General features: G+C 38.5%; 1 long non-coding RNA gene across 1 annotated transcript in view; it reads right to left on the bottom strand.

The window, feature by feature from the left end:
• Positions 1 to 25,675, bottom strand: part of LOC120515089 — a 43,991-nt gene that overhangs the window by 10,314 nt on the left and 8,002 nt on the right. Inside the window, exons 2-3 of the long non-coding RNA XR_005630583.1 lie at positions 17,071 to 17,217; positions 6,547 to 7,419 (exon numbers count right to left, since the gene is read on the bottom strand). This is a non-coding gene — a long non-coding RNA (uncharacterized LOC120515089). The remainder of the gene's footprint in view (positions 1 to 6,546; positions 7,420 to 17,070; positions 17,218 to 25,675) is intronic.

Genomic DNA, 25,675 nt, shown 5'->3' with positions numbered 1-25,675 from the left:
TGTGGTTATGCGTGACACGTTTCCCAATCCGCCTCGAAGATTCACCCAAGGTGACGCTGACAGCCCGTCAGTTCACTCAGTGTTCCTTGTTCTCCCGTAGCGTGAGGATCTACGCGTTTGTGCGCTTGTGATTTCATTGTTTCGCTGTAGCAGTTCGCCGTATAAGCGTATCCAAAAATATTGCGGACATGCAGACGGAGAATAGGAGATGATTGCCATCAAGAGGAGTACTAGGGTGTTGTACCGTATTAGCCATTATGAATGTAGAGAAAAGCCAAGCAAAATGACACCTTTTATTGGCTAACTAAAAAGATTACAATATGCAAGCTTTGATTACATCTTACCTGAAGAAGGGGCCTGAGTTGCCTCGAAAGCTTGCATATTGTAATCTTTTTAGTTAGCCAATAAAAGGTGTCATTTTGCTTGGCTTTTCTCTACCCTCAAGAAGAGAGAGAGAGAGGCGAGCGAGCAAGGGAGATAAGGAGAGAGAGAGGGGCGCGCGAGCGAGCAAGAGAGATAAGGAGAGGGAGACGCGCACGAGAGAGAAGAACCATCAGCTCAGTTATGATCACATGACGCTCAGCAGACAAAGTGTATCCACACTTATTTATCAGTGTTATTTGTTAGGAAAATTGATTTTTATGTTGATATTTTATATATATAAATACATGTGTACATATATACACACACACATATACTATGGGGTGCCAAACAAGCAAATACATTGATTTTATGAATATATAAAGTCACTGTCAGAATATACTGTATAAAGTCAAAACTTGAATATATAAAGTCATCGCTGGAATATATAAAGTGAAAACTTGAATATATAAAGTCATTCCCGAATATATAAAGTCAAAACCTGAATATATAAAGTCAGCGTCGGAGTATATAAACTCACTCCTGAATATATAAAGTGAAAGTCAAAATCTATTGATTGAAACGACTCTGAACTGAACTAAGTTAACAAAAACGTCTTCAGAAAAATACATTTAAAAAACACTGTTTGGTTAATGTTTTGAAAATGATGCATGTGCCCTGCCCAGGATTGGTTCCTGCCTTGCGCCCAGTGTTGGCTGGGGTTGGCTCCAGCAGACCCCCGTGACCCTGTGGTCGGATTCAACGGGATGGGAAATGGATGGATATTCCAGCGCTGACTTTATATATTCTGACGCTGACTTTATATATTTAAGTTTTGACTTTATATATTCCAGCACTTACTTTATATATTCAGAAATATACCAACACTGACTATATATATTCAAGTTTTGACTTTATTTATTCCGACAGTGACTTTATATAATCAAGTTTTGACTTTATATATTTGGGAATGACTTTATATATAAAAGTTTTGACTTTATATAGTTAAATTTAGTCATCGTTGCATAACTTTTTCTTTACCATAGAAATTTAAAGACTAAATTCAACTTCCATTCCTAACAAAGATATTTCTGGCGACTAAATAGAACCCACTTATATCCAAATTCGAGCTATTAAGCTGTCGCCTGCCTGCCTGAATAAGTCACTCTCGCTTCGCTCTTACTTTTTTACCGTTCATTTAATCATGGCTAGTGGTGGAAAAATTATAAAATGGAAGGAGGATTACACTGAGTATGGCTTTACCAAAACAATTATTGATGGCGAATCGATTATTCATAAAGCTTCAATTGGCGATCTGTTTTTCTGTGTTAACCTCATATTTTTTCATACTTCTTCTCAAACCAAGGGTGTGCGAGGCTAAAATGAATCAGGAAGCACTGATCAATGTAATCGGTGTACCAGGAAATCATGCATTGACAAAAGCTCCCCTTTGCTTGTAATGCAAAGTGTGATTAAATGCATGAAAATTAAACCTTTTTAAACTGAGGGAAAATATTCTAATAATTATTTGTTAAGGATCTCTTTGTATACCACATTGTCAGTTCAGCCCTGCGGTTGTAATATGACAAAGCTGTACACTGAGCTCACTCCTGAGCATGCAACATACAGTTGGCAATGTGAAAAGTAATCTTGTCATAGATCTCACAGCTTGGATTGCTGCTGTCATAATCAGTTTGCGTTTCATGGTTTGCTTCAATTACGACAGTATTTGCAGGACTTGTGTTGAAGTGACATTCGGTATCTGTCAAGCGTTGTAAGCACACAACTGGTTTCATCAATAACTTCACATCCAGCTTTTGAGAGTTTAAACATTCATAAACATCAAAGTGTCCAATACTGAAATTGTCACATGTGAATCTAAGATGTTTAAGAGGCATTGGTGGTTTTCAAAAGGTGTAAAATATTTGGCCATTTCGGTACACTTGAAAGCGACAACCGAACAATTCAGCAGCAGCCATCAACTCACATGCAGAACCATAGGTGAAGGGCTTAAGCATTTCACTCTTATAGTGCTCCTGTGTAGTATAATTATCTCCTGTGCCGTCATCAGTCCACACCTTGAACCTGTCCCAGTCATTCAATACATTAGACACAATGTTCCTCCGGATATCAAGAGTGAGCCTGATATGGCCGTGCAATATGTAACAAAGAGATTGGAAAAGGTAGGTGCCATCTCCGGGCATGGAAACCACTCGGTAAGTGACAGTTCTTTGATCAATGGTGATCACCTCGATAGACATGTTAAAGGGGGTACGGTTGGAACGATAAAGGAAATGGGTACCTGAACAATGTAAAGTAAGCCCAAAATACCTACACAATAACTATAATTGTAATAAACGAACAATAAAACAGCGGAGAAGCCATGGATTAAATAAAAAGGCTGTAGTTATCAGCAGGGAGACGTGAATCCCGTGGCGAAGCAAGGAAGGGAATGTAGAGACCAGAGTGACGGACGGCATTATATAGGCAGGCAGCCAGCAATGTGGGAGGAGTTGGGATGGGGGACCCAACGCCGCCTGTTGTGATGTGAGATTTTGCATATAACTTGATAAATGGTTTGTATGTCTTTATTTATAATTTAGGCAAACAAATGTAATTTAGTGTTACTTTGGTGAAAGGTATTCGTGTTTGCCCCCCCTTTTATGACTGTCTCTTTGTAATTTTATGACAGGATTTGGGAGGATGTCAGTTTGATGAGTATTTCTGTGCTAAAGCCTTTCAACCCCCTGCAAGGAAGCCAGGATGTTTAACATATTTTCTTGGGGGGTTGCAGGTGTTAAAATGTACTATTTCTCCCATTGGTCTGAGATATGGCTGTCTGGATTGGCTGGAGGTGTTGGACAGAAAACCTATAAATTTGCAAGTCTGTGTGCCACCTGAATTACACATCAACATTTTATCAGGTTGTATGGTTGCCAATATTCAAATGTACTTTGCATTGTGTTATTATTTATAAATATTATCAGTAATACATTATTTTATGTGTAACTTAACTCCTGCTTGTCTTTTTACTACATCTAATTGCCTGAGGTTATAGATATAGAAGGAAAGGTGGGGAGAAGTTATATAAAATAATATCTTATAAACAGTGGTAAGTCTGTGAAATTTGGCATTCTAAGGCTGCATATTAATAATACAATAGGGGAAAGTAGAGCAATACATATATCACTCTACCAAGGTAAAACACCGCCTCACACGGTGACCGAGCTGCAGGCTATTGACATATATATGTACGTAAGTAGAATTCAGTTAGCGTTGGGAACTCGCATACCAAATTTCTTGAAGATGGGCCCATAAGTAACAAAGATCATTGGAAAGTTCAATATGGCGGCTGACAGTGGTGTCATAACACCGAAATAAGTACGTACATTGGTTTCGGTTAGCGCAGGGAAGCCGCCTACCAAATTTCTTGAAGATGGGGCCATAAATAAGAAAGTTCAACATGGAGGATGTTGTCGACTGCTATGACCGTTACGCGTAGAATTTCGAAATGAAACCTGCTTAATTTTTGTAAGTAAGCGGTAAGGACTGCGCCTGCCAAATTTCAGCCTTTTACTTACACGGGAAGTTGGAGAATTAGTGACGTTGGAAAGTTCAATATGGCGGCTGACAGTGGCATCATACCACCGAAATAAGTATGTACATCGGTTTCGGTTAGCGCAGGGAAGCCGCCTACCAAATTTCGTGAAGATGGGGCCATAAATAAGAAAGTTTAACATGGCGGACGTTGTCGACCGTTACGCGTAAAATTTTGAAATGAAACCTGCTTAACTTTTGTAAGTAAGCTGTAAGGAATGAGCCTGCCAAATTTCAGCCTTCTACCTACACGGGAAGTTGGAGAATTAGTGACGTTGGAAAGTTCAATATGGCGGCCGACAGTGGCGTCATACCACCGAAATAAGTACGTACATCGGTTTCGGTAAGCACAGGGAAGCCGCCTACCAAATTTCGTGAAGATGGGGCCATAAATAAGAAAGTTCAAGAACGGACGTTGTCGACCGTTATGACCATTACGTGTAGAAGTTTGAAATGAAACCTGCTTAACTCTTGTAAGTAAGCTGTAAGGAAAAGGAAGGCTGCCAAATTTCAGCCTTCTACCTACACTGGAAGTTGTAGAATTAGTGATGAGTCAGTGAGTGTGTGAGTCAGTCAGTCAGAGAGGGCTATGCCTTTTATTAGTATAGATACTGCATGATTTCTTATATTGTAAATGCTGAAAAACAGAGCAAAAATTAAGAATAATAGCACTGAAAGTTGATTATTTTGCTATTTTCAATGGCAACATTATATTAGGAGCTATGACATTTGTGTAAATGTTTATTGTGGCTTTCATCCTGGTCACATCACAAATAGTCTTATCTACTGTTGTTAGTGATGTCCTTAAATACTTGTTCATTTGTTTGGGAATGGCTGGCTGACTGGCTGGTTGGAGATTCAAACAGACTTGAGATTTATTTATAGCAACAGAAAAATGTGGTGGCTGTTAGCGATGTGAAAGAAAGACTGAAAGAATGGTCTGGAGTCAGACTAAGGCTGTAGCTCAAAAGTCCTGAGAATCTAATAACCTCATCCTGGATGTAAACCAAAACGATATTATTGCGTTATTCCCCTATTCCCCTAGAATTAATTTTGTTTAAAATGGAGTACCGGGGTTTAAGTGGTTCAGTATTGGGGAGCACTATATTATTTCTAATATCATTAATTTTTTGATTAAAAAATACAGCAAAAGCCTCACAAGTTTCACTGGAAGTTTTTTGGGGGCATTCCATTAAGTGACCTGGATTTAGCAGAAAATCAATCGTAGAGAATAAGACTCTGGGATTACTAGCATTGTTATTTATAATTCTAGAGAAATAACAGCGCCTCTCAAGATGGACTATGTTGTATTCTGTCATTTTAACCTTCAATATTTCATAATGGACAATCAGTTTAGTTTTTATCCTTTTACACTCAGCTCCCTGGCATGGTCTCTTAAGATCAGACACTCTTTGGGTCTTCCACGGTGTGACAGTACTAGAGGATTTTTTTAACTATCTTTTCAAATGCGACTATGTCAGTGGCGGCTCTCACCTTAATATTAAAATTTTCCACCTTACTATTTACATTATTCTCACTATTGTAGTAAGCATTACAAACGGACTGGTTGCTTAGAATGTTTGTAAATTTTGAAGCTGCTGATGAATCAAAGAAGCATTTTTTAACAATATGCTTCTCGTGAATATTTTCTATTATTATTTCTATATTAAATAGTAACAGAAAATGATCTGATAAACCAATATCCATGCTCTGCTTCACATCAACTTTTAGTCCTTTAGTAATTACTAAGTCTAACGTATGACCTGTTTTATGTGTAGGCTGACTAATGTGCTGTCTCAAATCAAAAGAGTCCAGGAGGTTCATGAATTCTTTTACTTTCGGGTCACGCTGATTATTGATATGAAAGTTAAAGTCACCGACTATTAGGAGTGTGTCATAGTTCGTAATTACAATTGACACCAAGTCCTCAAAGAAAGACGCATTGCATTTAGGAGATCTATACACAGATAATACTAGAAACGGAGAAACTCCATGAATGAAAACAGCAAGATACTCAAAGGACTTGAATTTGCCAAAGCCGACATCTTTACACTTTAACCGGCTCAAGTAAATGTTTGCTAAACCGCAGCCTTTATTACCTTGTAATTTGGAGGCGCAGATTCGATTAAAACAGCCGCACCATCGGAGCTAAGCCACGTTTCACTTAGTGCAATAAAATCAATTTTCCTGTCACTAATAAGATTGTTGATTGAAAATGTCTTGTTGGTTAATGTCCTAACATTTAATAGAGCCATATTTAATATTTCGGAAGAGCAGAACTGAATTGTATGTGCGTTATGGTTATTTGAGATAGAAATTAAAGTTATTTTTATTAGCGCCACTCTGTGCATATTTTTTATTTAATCTATAATCTGTTTTTATAGTTTTAATGCATTGTTCATCTAGAGGTGTAATTGTAATTAAATTATTTGTATTTATGCCGCACTGCCTAGATTTTTTACATGCATTGAGGTTAGTTATTAGAGTGTTAATGCACTGCACTTTTGAGGAAGATTTTCTTACTGAATTATCACAAGCATTACAGAAGGAGTTAGAAGTAAAAATAGAGAGCCAAGAGAGACAAATTACCTTAGCGATGTATTCGGAGAGGACCTGGGCGGCGAAACTATTTGGATGCAGACCATTCCGCTTGAAGAAACATGGCCTCTCCCAGAAGAGGTCCCAGTTGTCTGCGAACCCGATGTTTTGACTGTCGCATGAAGCCTTTCAGCCAGATGTTTAACACCAGCAGACAACTGTAATACTCGTTCGATCTTCTAACAAGAGGTAAGGGACCCAAGATAAAAATTCTTGCAGCCGGGGTCCTCTTCTTCATGGCTTTAATTAGTTCTGCAAAGTCCACCTTGACAATCTCCAACTTTCGGTGTCTCACATCGTTAACTGCGGCATGTATCACAATAGATCTCACTGTCCTGTTCTTGTGCCTCTCGAAGACTGTCGGCGCACGTCTCATAACATCTCAGACACGAACAAAAAACACAATCCAAAAGATTTCTGATTAGGGCATGCAATGTTTAGGTTTCATACGATTGAATTACCAATCACAAAATACATCACCCAGGGTTGAAGGCAAACCGGGGACGCGGAGAGGGTCGAACTGGTTATGGGTGGAGTTCCTTGCCTGTGCCAATGGAGGTTTTCTAGACTTAAGTCCCCACCTGCACTAGCTGAAACAGGCAGATTTCTTCGACGACAAGGCACAGGGGTGAAGCTCACTTGGCCTTGAAAGTGAGCAGCACAGCGTGGAGTCGATGTTACCGAACTGCGATTTGCTATGACCATTTCTGATGTCAGGGAGGATTTTTCCAGTAGACGAGCCTTCAAATCCCTCAGGTGCATCCATCTGGACAGGAGTTTCTAGATCTGGATGTCGAGATCCTGGAGTTCTTCGACAATGTGGTTCATCTCCCCATTGTTCATTTTTTACTTCCACTTTGTGCCCTAGGAAAGAATGAAAGAGAGTGTTAGCCGGAAGACCAATGCAATTGTCCTGGAGTGGCCGAAGCAGCAAATAAAGATCAGATAAAGCCTCTTGTAAACTGCCAAACTGAAAGTGGTAATTCAAGGCAAGTTCTACATTTTTACTTCTATGGAGGAAGCAGAAAAAGAGCTAAGAAAACTGATCCCGGCACTTTTTGAAATATGATAGTTAATTGCATCAGATCCTGGCATGGCAAAAAAGATCTTACCTGCTGTTTGATCCACTCGCAATGATACTGATACCGTAATTATACATCCTATTTCTTTCTCTGCCACTTTTTGTTTACATTTTAAATACAATTATGTGTGTTTGTATGTATGTGTATTTTATTTTTTTCATAGGGGACTGTTTAACATCATACCCTTGGTTTATTGTAGTAGGGCTTACTACCAAACATTTGATTATCCAGGGCTATGGCTACTGTTTAACATCATTCTCTAGGTTTAGTCTCTCAGGACTGTTTAAGATTATATTTTATGTTTATAGTATTTGGACTGTGCTGTCAATAAATATCTCTATTTTATTCCTTATACACCACTGCTGGGGGGCTTTTCTTGTTTTGGACGTGCTCTGTCTCTAGGTATGTCAGAATACAATAACAGAATACAATAACACAGTCTGTCTTGAGAGGTGCTGCTATTTCTCTAAGATTATAAATAACAATGCTAGTAATCCCAGAGTTTTATTTTCTACGATTGATCATCTGCTAAACTGAGGTAACACAAAGGAATGCCTCCAAAATACTTCCAGCGAAAACTATGAGGCCCTTGCTGTATTTTTCAATCAAAAAATGAATGATATTAGAAATAACATAGTACATCTCCCCAACACTGCGGATCCTCCTAAGCCCCAGTAGTCCGTTATAAACAAATTAAATTCCTTCACCAGGATAGATTTACCTGATTTACATAGAATAATCTCACAACTGAAACCCTCCACCTGCGTCCTTGACCCAATACCAACAAGTTTTTTCAAGGAAGTATCAGGCGTGCTAATTGATAATATTCTTGACATTGTAAACTCTTCAATAGATATGGGGGTCTTTCCAGACTGTCTTAAGACTGCTGCAGTTAAACCCCTACTCAAGAAAAATAATCTTGACCCCTCTGCTTTTAAAAATTTTAGACTCATTTCTAACCTGCCCTTCTTAAGTAAAATTCTAGAGAAGGCAGTCATTATGCAGTTAAATGACCACCTCAATAAACATGCTATTCTTGATAAATTTCAGTCAGGTTTTAGAACAAATCACAGCACAGAAACTGCACTCGTTAAAGTAGTAAATGACTTGAGGGTAAATGTAGACAGAGGCCATTTATCTGTTCTCATCCTCCTAGATCTGAGTGCCGCATTTGACACCATTGATCATAATATTCTTAGAAATCGCCTTAGTCAATGGGTGGGCCTCTCTGGCAGGGTCCTTAATTGGTTTGAATCCTACCTGGCAGTTAGAAAATTCTTTGTTAGTTGTGGTAATTATAACTCAAGGACGCATGATATTCTATATGGTGTTCCACAAGGCTCTATCCTGGGCCCATTGCTTTTCTCAATCTACATGCTTCCATTAGGTCAGATTATTTCAGGGCACACCGCTATGCTGATGACACACAGCTGTACTTATCAATAGCACCTGATGACACCGACTCTCTCGATTCACTAACACAATGTCTTACTTGTATTTCTGAATGGATGAATAGTAATTTTCTCAAGCTAAATAAAGAGAAAACTGAAATTTTAGTGATTGGCAATAATGGATTCAATGAGGTTATCAGAAATAAACTTGATGCATTAGGGTTAAAAGTCAAGACGGAAGTAAAAAACTTAGGGGTAATTGTTGACTGTAACCTGAATTTTAAATCGTATATTTATCTGACCACTAGGACAGCATTTTTTCACTTAAGAAACATAGCAAAAGTTAGACCTCTTATATCATTGAAAGATGCTGAGAAATTAATTCACACTTTTGTTTTCAGTCGTCTAGATTACTGTAACGCACTCCTCTCAGGACTACCCAAAAAAGACATAAATCATTGGCAACAAGTGCAGAATGCAGCTGCTAGAATCCTAACTAGGAAAAGAAAGTCCAAACACATTTCTCCAGTTTTGATGTCACTACACTGGTTACCTGTGTCATTCAGAACCGACTTTAAAATTCTGCTTATGGATTATAGCCTTCTGGAGTTTTTTTTTTTTCTGTCCTCCCTGGCCATTAGACCTTACTCTTATTCTAAGTTAATTAATGTTGACTTATTTTATTTTCTTACTGTGTCTTTTATTTTTCTATTCTTCATTTTGTAAAGCACTTTGAGCTACATTTTTTGTATGAAAATGTGCTATATAAATAAACGTTGTTGTTGTTGTCAGAGGACTATGAAATGGGGAGGTAAAATGAGGGCCTGGGGGATTAGGGGGGGAGAAAGAGAGCAAGCTATTTCTAATCTATCCTTTTAATCCTTATAATTGTAAAAGCCAACGTAACAATAGGCTTTATGGCGATAACTTCTGGAAAAATTGGAAATTAAGGTCAAAGCTATCTTAAGTAATAATGTACTATCTTAATTTAAGACTACAAAATGTCAGCAAAAGTTCAGAGGCAATGTCTCCATGACCAAACAGTTAACTTTGTGGCTAGAATGTTAAAGTTAAAAGAGAAAGTATTCTTTCACCTAACAGGTCTAAACGCTAAAATAGTATTTTTACAGGAGACCCACTTATTAAGCAAGGATCAGTTTCAGCTGCACAGAGACTGGACTGGCCAAATATTCCATTCCAGCTTTACAAAGAAAACTAGAGGTGTGGGAATTCTTATACATAGAACAATCTCATTTGTAATATCAGATGTAGTATCTGATTCTGAAGGAAGATATGTGATTGTCAGAGGTAATTTATTTAACTGTAAAATGATTTGATAAATATATAGACACCCAATGTGGATGATACCTAGTTCATCCTAAATGTATTTGCATCCATTCCCAATGTGAACACTCATAAAATTATAATGGCTGGTGACTTTAATTGTGTTTTAATCTAACTATCTAACTGATCGCAACTTATCAGACCCCTGGAGATTTCTAAACCCAAACTCAAGATCATATTCATTCTACTAACCAGTGCATCACTATTACTCAAGAATTGATGTTTTCTTTATTGATAACAATTTCTTTTGCATGATTAAAATCGTGTAAGTATGACACTATTGTTATCTTTGATCATACCCCTTTCATCATGGAGCTTAAATCACTATGCCCCACATACTCATCTCGCAGCTGGCGTCTTAACCCACTTTTATTAGCAGACAAGAACTGTGTAGAATTTATATCCAAGAAAATCAATTCTTTTTAGAGATAAATACATCCTCAGAGGCCTCTGCGGGAATACTCTGGGAAACTCTGAAGGCTTTCTTAAGAGGACAGATTGTTTCATATTCCCACAATAAATTGGAAAGCATGTAGATATCAAAGCTAATAAGTGAAATTACCAGGATAGATCAAGATCATACCTGGTGTCCAAATGAAGCACTTCATAGAAAAAGACAGGCTCTGCATTGAGAGCTCAACCTCTTGACAACAAAGGAAACAGAACTAATTTTTATATTTAAAACATCATTACTATTGTAGTGTCTTCCAGACGTAATGACGATCCGAGACGGTCACTTGGTTAGTTCCCTCTTTATTAGTCACAAACAAAAAAATGGTTGCTGTTGGCCACAACCCCGCCGAACAGACAGCAATCCAAAAAAAAAACTCTCTTAGTTAGGCTGACAAGAACGTCCTCCTCTCCTCCCTCACCCCACACCCCTCCTCCTTTTTCACAGCGCTTAAGCCTCGGCTCCACCCCCCATCCCTCCGGAAAATCCTTTACCTTCCACTCTTTTACAGTCCATCAGAAATAACAGGGACAACAGAATAAATAACTGAGAGGGATGTAAATCACAGAACACAAATTGCAGAACAGAACTCTACAATAAAGAACAGAACGCTATACTATATACATGGAGAGAAGGCTAATAAGATCAAATAATCCACAAGCAGAAGTTTGCAATGTAATCCCAGCAATCACCAACACGAACAGAGACAAAATCAATGACCATAAAAATACAATGCACATATTTAGAGACTACTATAAGTTCTTATATTCTACTCAGTTTAAAGATGACAAGACACAACCTAATGCGTTTTTGGATGCATTACAGATACCACAACTAGATACACTCAGTGCAGAGGAATTGGATAAACCTCTGGCAATATCAGAATTACTAAATGCTATAAACTCACTTCAGAGTGGGAAAACAGCAGGCCCTGATGGCTCAATTAAGCTAGCTCCCCTTTTATTAGCAACATTTACATAAGCTAGAGACAATTCTACCTCAAACTTTTTGCCAAGCATTAATTACCATTTTTCCTAGGCAAAATAAAGATTTAGCCCACAGAATAATAGCACATGTGGCATCCGCTACATATTCCAGACCAAAAGAAGGGCCAAAATAGGGCTTCATGTTGGTCACATGCACTGTATCTATTTTTTCCCCAGATTCAATTGCTCTTAGAACACGGTAATTAACAGGACCTAATTTGCTAAGTACTGTGGCTGGGCCGAACCACTTCAGAGCTAGCTTTGCAGCAAATTTAGTTGAAGCCTTAGAAAGGGGATGCGCCTTCAACCAAACCTGGTCACCTACAGAATAGAGAACTACTCTTCTCCGTTTATTGTAATATCTGGCCTGTTTGGCCTAGGATTTCACCACCCGTTCCCTAACCGGTTTCTTTAAAAGTTCTAACAAATGTAATTGCTGGTATGAAGTAGTATCAGGACAGGGGGGAATGATATGTCATTCTAACTGCCCAAGAATTTGTCTTCCAAGAGATAATTGCGCAGGAGAGTCACCGGTACCCTCATGAAAGGCAGAGTTTAGGGCCAAGCGAAATTCGGGATCTCTTCTATCCGTTCTTGCATCTCACCCCACAACGACGGCAGTATGTTTTCATCTCTTTGCACCTTAGGAGTAGAAACGTATAGCGAATCCAACAGACTGGTTGCTTCATCGACCTCTCCGTGCACCCTGATTGTAACATGTTCGCCCAGCTCTACCCCTATCTCCGGCTCCTCGCTCGGGCCGGTAGCCTCCTGCGCCAAACCCACAGAAGACATCTGAACTATGGTGGTGGAAAATGCATGAAAGGAGATAGCGGATGTATACTAGTCAGTTCCCCGTACGGGCCACCACTAACCCCGGGCGAACACTAAACTCCGAGTTACAGCACGATTAGAAAACTGCTAGTATGAAGCAGTTCAATATCTAAAATCTTTCGGTCAACGTGACCAACGCTCGTCCTTTTATTGACCCCCACCACCAGTCCCAGCTTTGCATTAACAACAAGCCATATCACCAAATAAAGAAGAAGCAAAAGAATAACACATATATTATTATTTTACATATATAAAGAAAAACAAACAAATAAATACATAGCAATCGAAACCCCCCTTTCTGGTTTAAACACGCGATGTTCATAAATACAGTAAGAGAAACCAGTTTGTCCAAATGGGTTTACTGTCCTTATTGTTCAGGGCAATGAGAAACCCTACTGGAATACGCCGGCCATCCAGCCGATAACAACAAAGTTTAATCCTACCGGTCCATGATATTCGTCAGCGAAATCAAAGAAAAAGAGTCCATCTTCAGAGATGCGTCTCCCTTGTGTCGCTGAGTCGTCAAAAAAAGAACTTGTTCCAGTAGATACTTTACTTGGCGCTACCTTGTCTCCTCTCTTTGCTCCACCACAAGATGTCTCCCTTTCTCCCCTTGTTTTACTGTTTTTAAGTTTTCAACACCAACCGCCCTGACCGAGTTATGATCTCCCCCTTAAAGGTGTATTTACAGTATCCTTTTTCCCTGCAATGCACCCAAAGAGGCAGCAAACTGCCCACAGAATAATAGCACATGTGGCATCTGCTACACAGTTCTCTGAATAGTTTTGAATGATGCTCAATATCTCCAATCCTAGTCTCTCTTTATGTGCCTTCAAGAAGTCATTGATCTGACTCTCCATGACTGGTCAATATTTCTCAGTTCTTGCTCCAAAACAGTGGAATGATCTTCCTTTATTTATTCTAACGGTACACAATTTACTTTTGTTTCTTATTTCTTGTTTAGGTGTCTTTTGAAAAAACATCTTTTTATTAAATACTTTGGAACTGCTTAGTTTCTCTCTTGTAAAGCAGCTGCTGGTGAAATGACAAAGAGTTTGGGATACTGATTTTTGTAGCATTCTAGCTTCAGGTATGGTTACGTACTTTAGTTATTCTAACTTCCTTGTGCTCATTTTTTGTCTTTCTCTCTGTTGCTTTTGATGCTTGCACCTCCGTTCTTGTATGCATTTAATTTGTTTTGTAAGTCATCTTGGAAAAAGACAACTGCTAAATAAATAAATACATACATAAATACATAAATAAATAAATAAATAAATAATACGACTTCCATTTTTTACTTGTCAAAAAAGCAAACTAGAGTAACAGCTATCATTAACACTGAGCCATAATCAGTACAGCACAGTATATATTTAGTCACCGTATTCAATACATTTCTACTTTCATTCACTTGTAACTCTCATGCATCAGTTTATAATAAATAACCATTTCATCAGTATATGTTTTGTGATTTAAAGTAGAGTATTTTTTACTGCAGAGTCTGAGCCAGAACAAATATATCAGTAGGTGGGAAAATTATTTGGGGGGGTAAGGTGGGCTTACAACAAATAAAACCCACAGTATTTTCAGCTTGCAATGCTTAAGGGTACATATGAAACCCACTAAGCATACATAAACCTAATATGAAGCACTAAATACTATTCAATGCCACAGAAGATTATTAACTAAAACTAAATGAACATTAAGAAAATACATGTAGACATGAACACTTCTTCTTCTGTAGCTTAATATCCAAAAATGTTGTTAATATACTGTCAGTTTAATATTTAACTATCAAAACATTGACAAAGTAAAGCTGATCCAAGACTGATGCATACTGTTGATAACTTAAAACCCACTTGTAGAAAGGAAAATGTTAAACCAGTGAGCTCACCATTAGAAGAGTTGAGTTAGTAGAGTATGGGAACTGAATCTCTGTAGCAATCATCTGACCAATATATCAGTGAAATGCTTTCCAGGAAATATTAATATTTTACATTTCTTGCAAAAAACAAATATAAATGTATTTTTATAACAAATGATGCAGCGAGTGGATGGGGGAGGGGGGCTAGCAGACCATGTTTCACTGTCATTTTATTAGTAAGTTTAAATTGTTTTTCTGCAAAATAAGTAATAGAGATTTATGCATTTCTGTCAATTTTCCATTAATATGCATTTTTCATTGCAAGTTCAAACTTACATATGAAATCAGGGTCTGAACTTATTTGTAACCCAATACTTGTCTGTAATCCAGAAATGAGACACAATTTATCCTGGCCCATATTCATTCTATCACTGTGCAGTCTTGGCTCAAGTCTAAGAAAGGGTAGCCATGTGGCAGACATGTTGGTTTTAAATTTCTCACATTGGTTTTAGTGGTGAGAAACATTTGACCAAAGAGAATTTAAATAGAGAAGATTGTCACAGGGATGAGAGTTGATCTTTATGTTTTAGACAGTGTAGTGATATAACCATCTTGCAATGACAAAGCGTGGTTGCAGCTTTCTGAACTATAGCATCTATTCCTGTATGTGTTGTGGTTGAGGGAAGAATAGCAAGTCCTACCAAGAAATGTTAGGGTGCCAACCCTGTGGGATTTATAGGTGGGGGACCCAAAGGGTAGATTGCCAACACTGGAAATCTTGTCAGTACTGCAGATGGAATAAAAGAAGACATAGTTAGTGCCAGTGCCCCCATTCAACCAGAGGTGGAAGTACATACTACATATGAGCCTAGAAAGTGATCAATTGATACTCATGCATGACAATGTGCTGACTAGGCCATTATGTTTTCTGTCTCTAGCCGAGCAAATCAGGACCCACTTCATAAATGATCGGTATGAGACAAACCTGATACATTATTCGGCCAGAGAAGCTTAATGCAAAAGTGTTCTGTTTATTATTTAAATATATGAGTCATCCAATTTTGAAAACTAGAGAAACAGGAAAATGTGCAAATACAAAACACAGTAACAAATAATTTCCCAGTGCTGGGCCTAATAATATAGGAGTTATCATTTTTATATTTTTCACAGCTTCTTCTCTGAAGCGTTTTTCCTTATTTAAGGATTTCAGACCAAATCAAGCTAAGCTGGCCCCTGGCAAGGTGATCCTGCCATAGAAAAGCAATTCAGTATATAAGATTGATTTAAAGTAAATAAATCAATTTTCTTTCAGAGTGAGCACTATCTCAAAACACTTAAAAATATAAATTGACAGTGTTTCAGTTCACACAGAGCATAATGCTTGCCTCTTGAAAGAGCTGTTCTTTTAGCAGGCAATATCATCTTGGAAGGAGTGTTGCCCGTGATGAAACTGCAGCAAATGAGGCTTCTAACATTTGAACCAGTGGTTCCATTTGTGTCTGTCAGAAAAACAGTCACACTGACTTGTTGCATAAGCTTTCTTCTTTAGGGCACGGATAATGAATGAGAGGAGCCTTTTCGTAATGAGTCCTAAAGCATTGAGGCCCTGTCAGCATAATGTTGAGTTAAGACTGAAGATATATTCAAATGATAAAGTATAAGAGTCTCTTTCTGATAATATAGAAATAAACGGAAAAAAATGATGCAAAGAACACAGACATCCATGTTTGTGAGTCAGCCTGTCAAATCAGGAAGAATTCAACCTCCAAACTTGTGGCTGTTAATGCGGCAAGACATTTACTTTCATGATTACTTGAGGCCGGTGACCTTTCATCAAATGAAATTCTGCCGAGATATAAGCCAGCTTTTCAAGCCAGAAGGAATGGAAAGCATCCCTTTGCCTTTAAACACAGCATGAGTCACCCTATTTGTTGAGATAGACGTTTAATGAACCAGAGAGCTTGCTCAGCCCAGCCCCCCCCACTTGAATCACCTACCCCCCCTTCCCCAACATTCCTTTCCTACCTCAGCTACGACACACACAGGATTTTGTTTTAAGACCAGCGCAGTCCTTTTGCCTCTGACAAACAAGCCATTAATCAGTCGGGAACTGCTCTTGCATTTTTAGAGGTCTTTTACAATTGCTGCATTACCTCTCACATCCTGTCAATATTTCTCCATCTTGTAAAGAGTTCATAAATGAAGGAACAGCTCTGCTAAAATGAATTTCCCAAATGGTCAATCAAGATCAGGAGCTTCTCTATATTTTATTATCTAAAACGTGTCCTGTTAATCTTTCTTACTAGGAGGCCCATTTGTTTATCCTTTGTTCAAACCAAAAAAGCTGAAGATCCTCATATTCTTGACTATTCTCAGAAGCTGATATTCACACACGTAACAATAATATTTAGTTTTCTGGTTATCTGCTCCTCCAATATCATTTTTGCCCTTTTCAAAAATATTTGACATGCATTGCTTACACTTGGAAGATACTCACAATAGGGGGGCCAGCTGGAGCTCCCTCTATGCTCTTATTGGGTTGATCATAACACCCTCTGAAAGGTACCTGAAAAAGTATGCTGGAAGCTGATGCACTTGGAAGGACTTCTACTTCTCCACCTGCTTGCTGTCAGTTTCCTTCATCCTCTTTCCTGATGTTATCCTTCAGTGTCTTCCATTTGTCCATCTTCTTCTCAGATTCAGCATTCTGCCACTGAAAAAACAGAATATTAGCATGACCTCATTTTACATTGGCATTCTAATGACACTCCGCTCTGAATGAATGCTCACTGGCATTAACATAAGCTCATGTCCTTACTCAGTGACATCAGTACATGTACGTCTGATAACGTTCCATAAATTAATGTTACGAAAACCTCCTAAAGATGAAAGCAAAACAATGAGTTCTTCTGGGGCCTTCTGCTCTATTTGACAAGCTGAATTTGTTCTCATTGAATTGTGAATCCTGTCAACTGGTGCATCGTCCTTGGTCACCAGAGTCCTACTCAAAAGCATTGTGAATTTTCAAAGTTATACACAGTATGTTGAAAGGTATGTGGATACCCCTACAAACTACTGAATTTAGGTATTTCAGCTGCACCCATTGTTACAAGTGGATACAATCAGGCACATAGCTATACAATCTCCATTGACAAACATTGGCAGTCGAATGAGTCAAACTGAAGAACTCAGCAACTATAACTACATGTGGCGCTATCATAGGATGCCGCCTTTGACACAAGCAGGGGAAATGCTGCAATAGATCAACTGTAAGTACTATTATTGTGAAATGGAGGCATCATGAAATGGGTTTCCATGACCAAGCAGTTGCACACAAGCCTAAGATCACTAGGCACAATGCTAACCTTTGGCTGGAGTGGCTTAAAGCACATGGCCATTGGACTATGAGCAGTGAAAATGTACTTTTTGGAATGATGACTCACAAGTCACTATCTGTCAGTCTGATGAATTAGTCTGGGTTTAGTGGATGCCCCAAGAACCTTCCAGAATACAAACTTTGATTGAAGAAGTACAATGATCAGGGGCTGGTTATCAGAGTTTGGTTTAGGCCACTTGATTCCAATTAAGGGTACTGTTAATGCTACAACATACAATGACATTTTATACAATTGTGCACTTCTGACTTTGAGACAACAGTTTGAGAAAGGCTCCTTTCATATACAGAGTGACTGTGCCCCTGTGTACAAACCCAGGTCCATCAAAGACTTTGGTATGGTGGAACTGACTGAAGTGACCTGCACAGAGCCCTGACTTCAGCCCCATAGAACATCTTTGGGGTAAATTAGACAACCAGCTATGAGCCGGGTCTGCTTGACCAAAATCACTTTCAAACCTCACAAATGCTGTTTTGGCTTAATTAGCACACTCCAAAATCTTGTGGAAGACTTCCCAGAAGAGTGAAGACTGATATATATGCAAAGCTGTGTGTAGGGGTTAGTTAATTTCTACATTAATGCTCATTGTTTTTGGAATGGAATGTCTAACAAGAATATATAGGTGTGATGGTGAGGTTTCTACAAGTATTTGGCCATATCTTTCACCTTAATAAAAGGACAGGTGCCTGTATATCTGTATGTTCATCCAGTTGCTGTGTCTCTGTCATTCCAACAAATGGCGTATTGGCATTCATGTCCAAGCATAATGTTGACCAGTGTCCCCAAGAGGGACAGAATGTCCAATGAACAATAGCAACTTGAAGTACAAAGAAACAGGGAAGTAAAAATGACATTGTCTGATGAACAAAGACAACAAGACTCACAAAGAAAGAGGGACTTAAAGGCTAGAATGATGAGCAGAGGTTCCTAAAAGCACAATTGAGCAACAGGGATTTATCATTGTACTATTCTGTGCATTTTGTTATGCTAGTACTGTGACAATTAATGATACAGTGTTTTATCTTTGAAATCTTACTATGATATAATTGTATCCCTCCACCTCACATATCACACTATTATTACCTCTTAGATATATCACTGTGATATTTTTTAAAGTGTTATCATATCAGGACAGTTTCAAATGCTGCTGCCAGAGAACTGAGAGATCAGGCATCACTCCTTAACTGTCTCAGATGCACTGGTTTCCCATGGAATATTAAATCATGATTAGGCAGCTGACTTAAAAAACTGTCAAATTTTGCATCCCAATGTCCTACTTGATGCTGTTTACCCAGAATGCCTAAGATTTTCTGTCAGTTGTCTTCTTGTATTAGTAATAGTCCAATGTAAAACTCTCTGGTGGAATTTTCCTCTGCTGTTTTTCATTTCACTTTTTTATAACTGATTGCTTTTTACTTTCTCATTTACAAAGTATAGGGAAAGTATTGTAATTGACCAAAAATTCTATGTTGTGATTTTGATGAATCTCGACATTTTAGACCTCCCTGAGGCTGAAAATACCATTTTTGGAATTATGTCTGTGTGTCTGTCTGTGTGTGTATGTAAATACGATAACCTGAGTACGTTTTCACTTAGGTCAACTAAATTTTGCATACAACTATTAGGTAGAAAACATAGATTTCTATCAACATTTGAGTTATTTCCATTAGCCAGAAGTGCTTCTTTATCTTTTATTCATGCAGCTGCAGAGACTGATTCATTCAACTTTACTTTTATAATAATTGTTCAATATATTATTAATTTAATTTGATTTGTTGTTGATGGTTCTTTAATATACATCATATAAAAATATAATCATTGTCATGGGGTTTACTCCTTAAATATCCATTCCAATATCTGAGAATATGAGAAAGTCTAAGGGAGACGACTCCAGATTTTTACTTGATGTTTTGATACTGACTCTCACCATGCTGCCTGTCATATCTGTGCATGTTAATTCAAGTTATCGTTTCATTCTGCTTTGATACCTGGATGTTTGTAGGGTGCACACAGAATTTCAATATGTCCCTTTACTTTTTTATAGGTGCTAAATGATTTTGTTACCTACCTTGTCATTTTATGTTTCTTTACTGTAGTATATGTCTGCTCTGTATACCACTTTGTAATGATGAACATTGTGAACATGATGTAAAATGAAGTGTCAGAGGTGCCAGGGGTAACGCACCGGCTGGGACGCCATGAAGGACCGGAAGAGGGCGTGCGCCCGCCTTGGATCACGTAGGGGCTGCCACCCTGGTTGCTTTGGGGGTCACCGCCAGGGGACGCCCCCATGCCTTTGGAGCCCTGGACCTCAGCACTTCCGCCACACCAGGAAGTGCTGGAGGGAAGAAGAGCAGGGACACCGGAGTGCTTCTGGGGATGCAGCCGGCACTTCCGCCACACAGGGGAACCCAAATGGATTGCCGGAACCCAAATGGAGCACATCTGGGTGATAATAAAAGGGGCCGCCTCCCTTCATTCGAGGCAAGAGTCGGGAGTGGAGTGGACTGAGCTGGAGAAGAGAGAAGGAGCCGGTCTGAAGGGAAAGACATTGTGTGGCCAGGACATTGGGAACTTTGGGGGTTTTGTGGTGCACTTTAAGACTGTAAATATTGTAAATAAACGTGTTTGTGGGTGACATGAACATGTCTGCCTGTCTGTGTCTGGGCCAGTCTCCACAAAAGTTTATTTTATATTTTTTTGATAAGCTGTTGTGGTTGCTAAGAGGTCAATTTTTCATTAGGTTCATTGATACTGGTCTTCTTTAACAAACTTTCTGTTTGTTTAATTGATTTTAGATTAGGGAGCTCTCACCATGGTGTTCATTATATGGGTGACAAGGGCAAAGAAATTGGCTCCCTCAAAACCCATTTGTCCATAGAGGCAGCTCAATTCTGTTTATACATACTGTCACAGAAAGAAGACCAAAGTGTCATAAAGAGGTTTGGGGCAGCCACCCATATTTTGTTCCCCAGCTGGAAAAGGTTATGAAGTATGGCACAGATATGCACAGATCAGAGTTCAAAACAGAACTGATCCTATAGATGAAAGATAGCAGTTTTAAAGGCCAACAAAGGAAATGATGTCATTTAGGGCAGAACTGGAAGGGTCCTTCCTCCATAGGCTAGGACCCGTACGTGACGTTATCAAAAGGGCTGGAAACAAAAATGACGTCATGGGGGCCAGGTGGAATTTCCCGTGAAACGTCTGCAGGAATGTGAGAAAAAGAGTCAGCGCACTCTGCCACTCTCTGGTCTGGCTCTTGTTCAGGCCCTTCAGATGCTTCCCATGCGCACATGTGTGACAATACATATACACATCTTTAAATTTACTTATCCTAGTTCAGCAGCATGTGAAGCCAGAGTCCGCCTAGCATCAGCAGACACAAACCTTTGGATTGTAGGGCCCAGCTCACACTCATGAATGGTCAAGTTAGAAATGGCAGTTAAACTAAAGGGCACATCTTTGGAAAAAACAAAGTAATCAGAAAAAAAAAAACAAGGCAGACATAAAAAACAGACACTGCACACAGGCATCCACTGAGAGCAGGATTTGAGCTCTGGACACTGGGACCATGAGGCATCAGTGCCAAGCAATGCTTTGTTTAGTTATAATTGGGAATTCTCTTTTCTTACTCCCTCCATTGATTGTTTTTGCTAGTTTTTACATTTTGCCTCCTTTGCAGTATTATGGGTATCACACATATAAAGCTTAGTATGGAATTCAAATGGCTCTGTACTGGAGCAGAAATCTTTAAAACCCCAAACCTCCTCTTGTTATCTTTTACAAAATGCAAGAGACATGGTGACATTATGCAGATGGCATGGAGAAAATTATGTGTGGTACAATGGTTAGTGCCTGCAGTAACATCAATGTGTGAGGAAGCATGAATGGTTTTCAGGGCAGCAGAAGGGTATTGTGATAGTTTGAAGGTAAAGGTGGTGCTGAGTTCTGGGTTTGCTGCTTTTCATGTTGGAGATGGAGGTGGTGACTTGGGAAATGTCCAAGGATTTCCCATGGCAGTTGTTGTATCTGAACTATATTGTACTAATTGAAAAATATGAAGCAGAATTGAAGGAGAAGTGAGAGGGGAGAGGAGAAATGGGTGCAAGTCAGGAAGGAGGAATGGAAGAAATAGATGCATGGCTGGGCAGGAGGTATGGAAGAGATTATCCCAATGCATAAATTACTCAAAGTGGGTATATGTATGAAAGATGTAGTTGTATGAATGGCAGACTGCAGACAACAAGTGCAACCTTTATTTGTAGGAAGTGTGTGAGGGGGTTCAGTAAGCCAATGTAGTAAGTGTAAATTTAGATCTCAGTAATAAAGTTGCTTTGGAGAAAGTTGGAAGATCTGCTACTCAAGGCCATATTACATTTGTAGAAGGAAAGTTTTTTATATTAGCATAAAGAATAGCAAATTAACATAAAGAGCCATAAAAAGTAATTAAAAGCTTCTAAAACATTAGATTAAGCATAAATTAGAATGTTAAGCAAATAAGATAGGTCAAACAAATAGTTAACTAAAAATCAGTTATATTGCATTATTTTTTAAGCTTACAGTAAAATTTCCAGAGTAAGAAAAGAACAGAAAATTGATGCACAGAAACCAGCTTAGAACAGGATAAGAGGTTGAGAACACCTGTGTTCAAGGCTAGGGAGCTAGGAAGCAGTAACACAGAGAAGATGGCTCTGGAAGGCACGTAGCGAAACCAGCTGGGTTGATGAAACAGCAGAAAGTCAACAAAAGGCTCTTTTGCTATAAGCAAGGTCACACTGTAATGCATGAAAAGGAAATCTTAATAAATTCAGGCTTAGCAAAAATATTAGAAGAATATATTAGAAATTAGCTTTAGTGTAGAAATTAAGACAAATCAAGTATTCCAAGCAATGATTAAATGAAGAGCATATACAATATTTCTTTTTAATAAAAGTTTAGCTTTAGACCACTGTTATAGTATAGCTTGACAGGCTAGAGGAGGAAGTGACACCATGAAAGACCAAATATGGAATAAAGGACATCTGCCCAGTTGAAGAACCAATCAGGAATAAGATAAACAGAAACTGGACTGAACAATAGACAGTATAGCCAGGTGCAGAATGAGCTAATTAAACAAGGTCAAATTGAAGTATAAGAAATTGTTATAAAACTTCGATTATGGCAATGTTCACGGCTCAGCTCAATTTGGCCGTATTGGGTTGAGTCCTTGTTATTTTTTGTGTTGATTCATTGCAATAAAGCCTTAAAACTCTATCCTGAGTCCTAATAGCCTTTATTTTTAGGTAAAAAGCTTTCTGATGATTAATTTTTCGCTACGACACATTACACAACTTTTTAAGCAATTTTCAGTTTCAGACTTCATTTACATACTCTTAGTAATCTGCAGGTAGTTGGGCATGTTACTGCATGTATTGTATGACATCCCCAGCAACTCATCCCAAACAGTTCACCACTGACCTGTCTGAAGTGTTAGTTTTGGGTTCTGTGTATATAGTAGTTGAAAAACAGGAGGTACAATGCAAAAAACGCAAATCTGTTTGATGTTACTTGTTTTACATACCATAATAGAATGGAAAAAAAGAAAATAAGGGCTAAGACTAAGGCTGAATTCACCATACCTATTGCCAATTACACAGACACCAGCTGTGTCAAGAAATTCTGGGTCCCATATGTTTTGGGTTAATAAAGCTTCTCTAATATAGAAGGGAAAGTTTATGACAGTTTTATAAGTAGTAGTATGTTCTGTGGTAGTAAGACATGGGCAATGAAGGCAAACTGTAAATCAAAGCTGGAAAGAACAGAGAATGATCAGATGGATATGTAGAGTGTCATAGACTGAGAAGAAGATGAATCCTGAGTTAAAAGAAAAGCTTGGTGTTAAGGTGATAGGTGGTGTGTAGAGAAACTGTCTAAAGTGTTTTGGTATGTGGAGCTTGAGGCAGTGGATGATTGAGTGAAGAGGTGCACCGAAATAGAAGTGGAGGCGATGAGGTCCACAAGGAGGTTGAAGAAGAAGGTATGATTGAGGTTCATGTCAGATAATATTAAAAGGATACATCTCACCCCAAAAGATGCCCAGAACAATTGAACGTGGAGGAAAAAGGTCTGGAGGGAAGCCAGCTAACCTGGGTAAAATGGCCATTGACGGTGAGAATTCTCAAAGCATGTATTAAGGATTATTTAATTAATTTTACAAATAAAATGATTTATTTTTACAAATACTACCACTCAGCTATGCAATTAAATTGTTTATAGGAGACCGCAAAAACAGTGGAAATGATTCCTCCGCCACTGACAACATGAGAATCTGACTACACTTTTGGCAATGTCTTAATTTCTTTAGACAGCATTTGATGCTGTCAGTCAAGAGCCCACTTCAGAAGAGTTGATGCTGAAATGGCAAACCATATCAGAGATCTCATTCTGGGTCATTTCTTTGTGTTTAAAGACTCTGGAAGGTGTAAATAGTCATTATGTGCACTTAAAGGCCTAAATAACAATTGTGACATTCTGAAGAAAATCTTGAAATGGTTTTGGAATTCCAGAGGGATTTGTTTTCTTCTTTAATCAGTTAATCCAATGATTATACTTCAAAAGACCTTTCACAGTGATTTCCATCAATATAGCAGAAAGCAAAGCAGAATATTAACATACAGCAGAATGCAAAACTTTTGAATGCTGAAGACAAACAATGGATAATACCAAGCATGCAAAAATTCAAGTATTAATTCAGAGGACCCAACAATGAAGTGTATACAGTATATACATAGGGATCACCCAATGCAATGTGAGCTGAAAATGGTAAAGTGTACAAAGTCACATGAACACATCTTCACTCCAAGAGACATTGGGACATTTTCTGAACTTGCGTTTACCAAGCATCAATGAAACATAGCTACCACCATCACAGAGCACACTCATTCAAACACACACAATCACAGAAGGACAATTATAATCTTTAATGCATATTCAAGGGGTCCTGGACTGGGATTTGAACTCAGAGAATCTGAAAATTCACTTCCAAAGCATTTTAAGTGTGAATGGTGGTCAGTAATTCTAACACACAAGTTGGTTTATGGTCAAAACTGAACCAGCATTGGCCTATCTCATGGAGTCTCTGTAAGTTGCCCATTTGCCACTAAGATCATTATTAACTACCGTATATATTTGCAGAAACAAAAACAAAAGACACCCTAGGCCTAGTGCAAGTTGCTTTATATCATTTTCCCATTCTGACCACCAGGGGGTGCCTCAGTACCCCAACACCAAACACAACTCAACTACAGACAGTTTCAATTTCAATAGTGTTTTATATAACAAGAGTACCTTTTCAGGCTTTCAAATAGTATATAACTTCAGTTATCTACTGACTTAAAATAGGAGACTTAGGATTCTCTCAGTTGAGCAGGATAAGTCTACATGCTAGTAGTGAGGTAAAGGCAATTGCAGTTTGTTTGTCCTTCTCCACTTTAAGCCCATCTGTGAGTATAACAAAAACACAGCTGTTAATGAGTTAAGTCAGATTGTGACTCTGAGGCTGTCTGAAAGGCATTTAAAGATTTTGGTCCAGAATGATGTTAAATGATATATAATTTTAAGCTGAATAATTCTATGCTTTGCGCATATGGAGCGCGACTGAATTCTTGTGCATTGCTGCCTTCCACTCCTTTTCTGATATGTTGAGTGAAAGATCCTTATCCCACTGTCCTCTTGGATCTTTGAAAGGGAGAGACTGTAAAATGGAAATTTTTCCAGCACAGGGATAGGTGGGAG

The sequence above is a fragment of the Polypterus senegalus genome, chromosome 14 (genome assembly GCF_016835505.1).
Source record: "Polypterus senegalus isolate Bchr_013 chromosome 14, ASM1683550v1, whole genome shotgun sequence".
Taxonomy (NCBI): domain Eukaryota; kingdom Metazoa; phylum Chordata; class Cladistia; order Polypteriformes; family Polypteridae; genus Polypterus; species Polypterus senegalus.
Note: the sequence above shows the minus strand (reverse complement) of the source record. Positions and strands in the feature narration are given on the sequence as shown.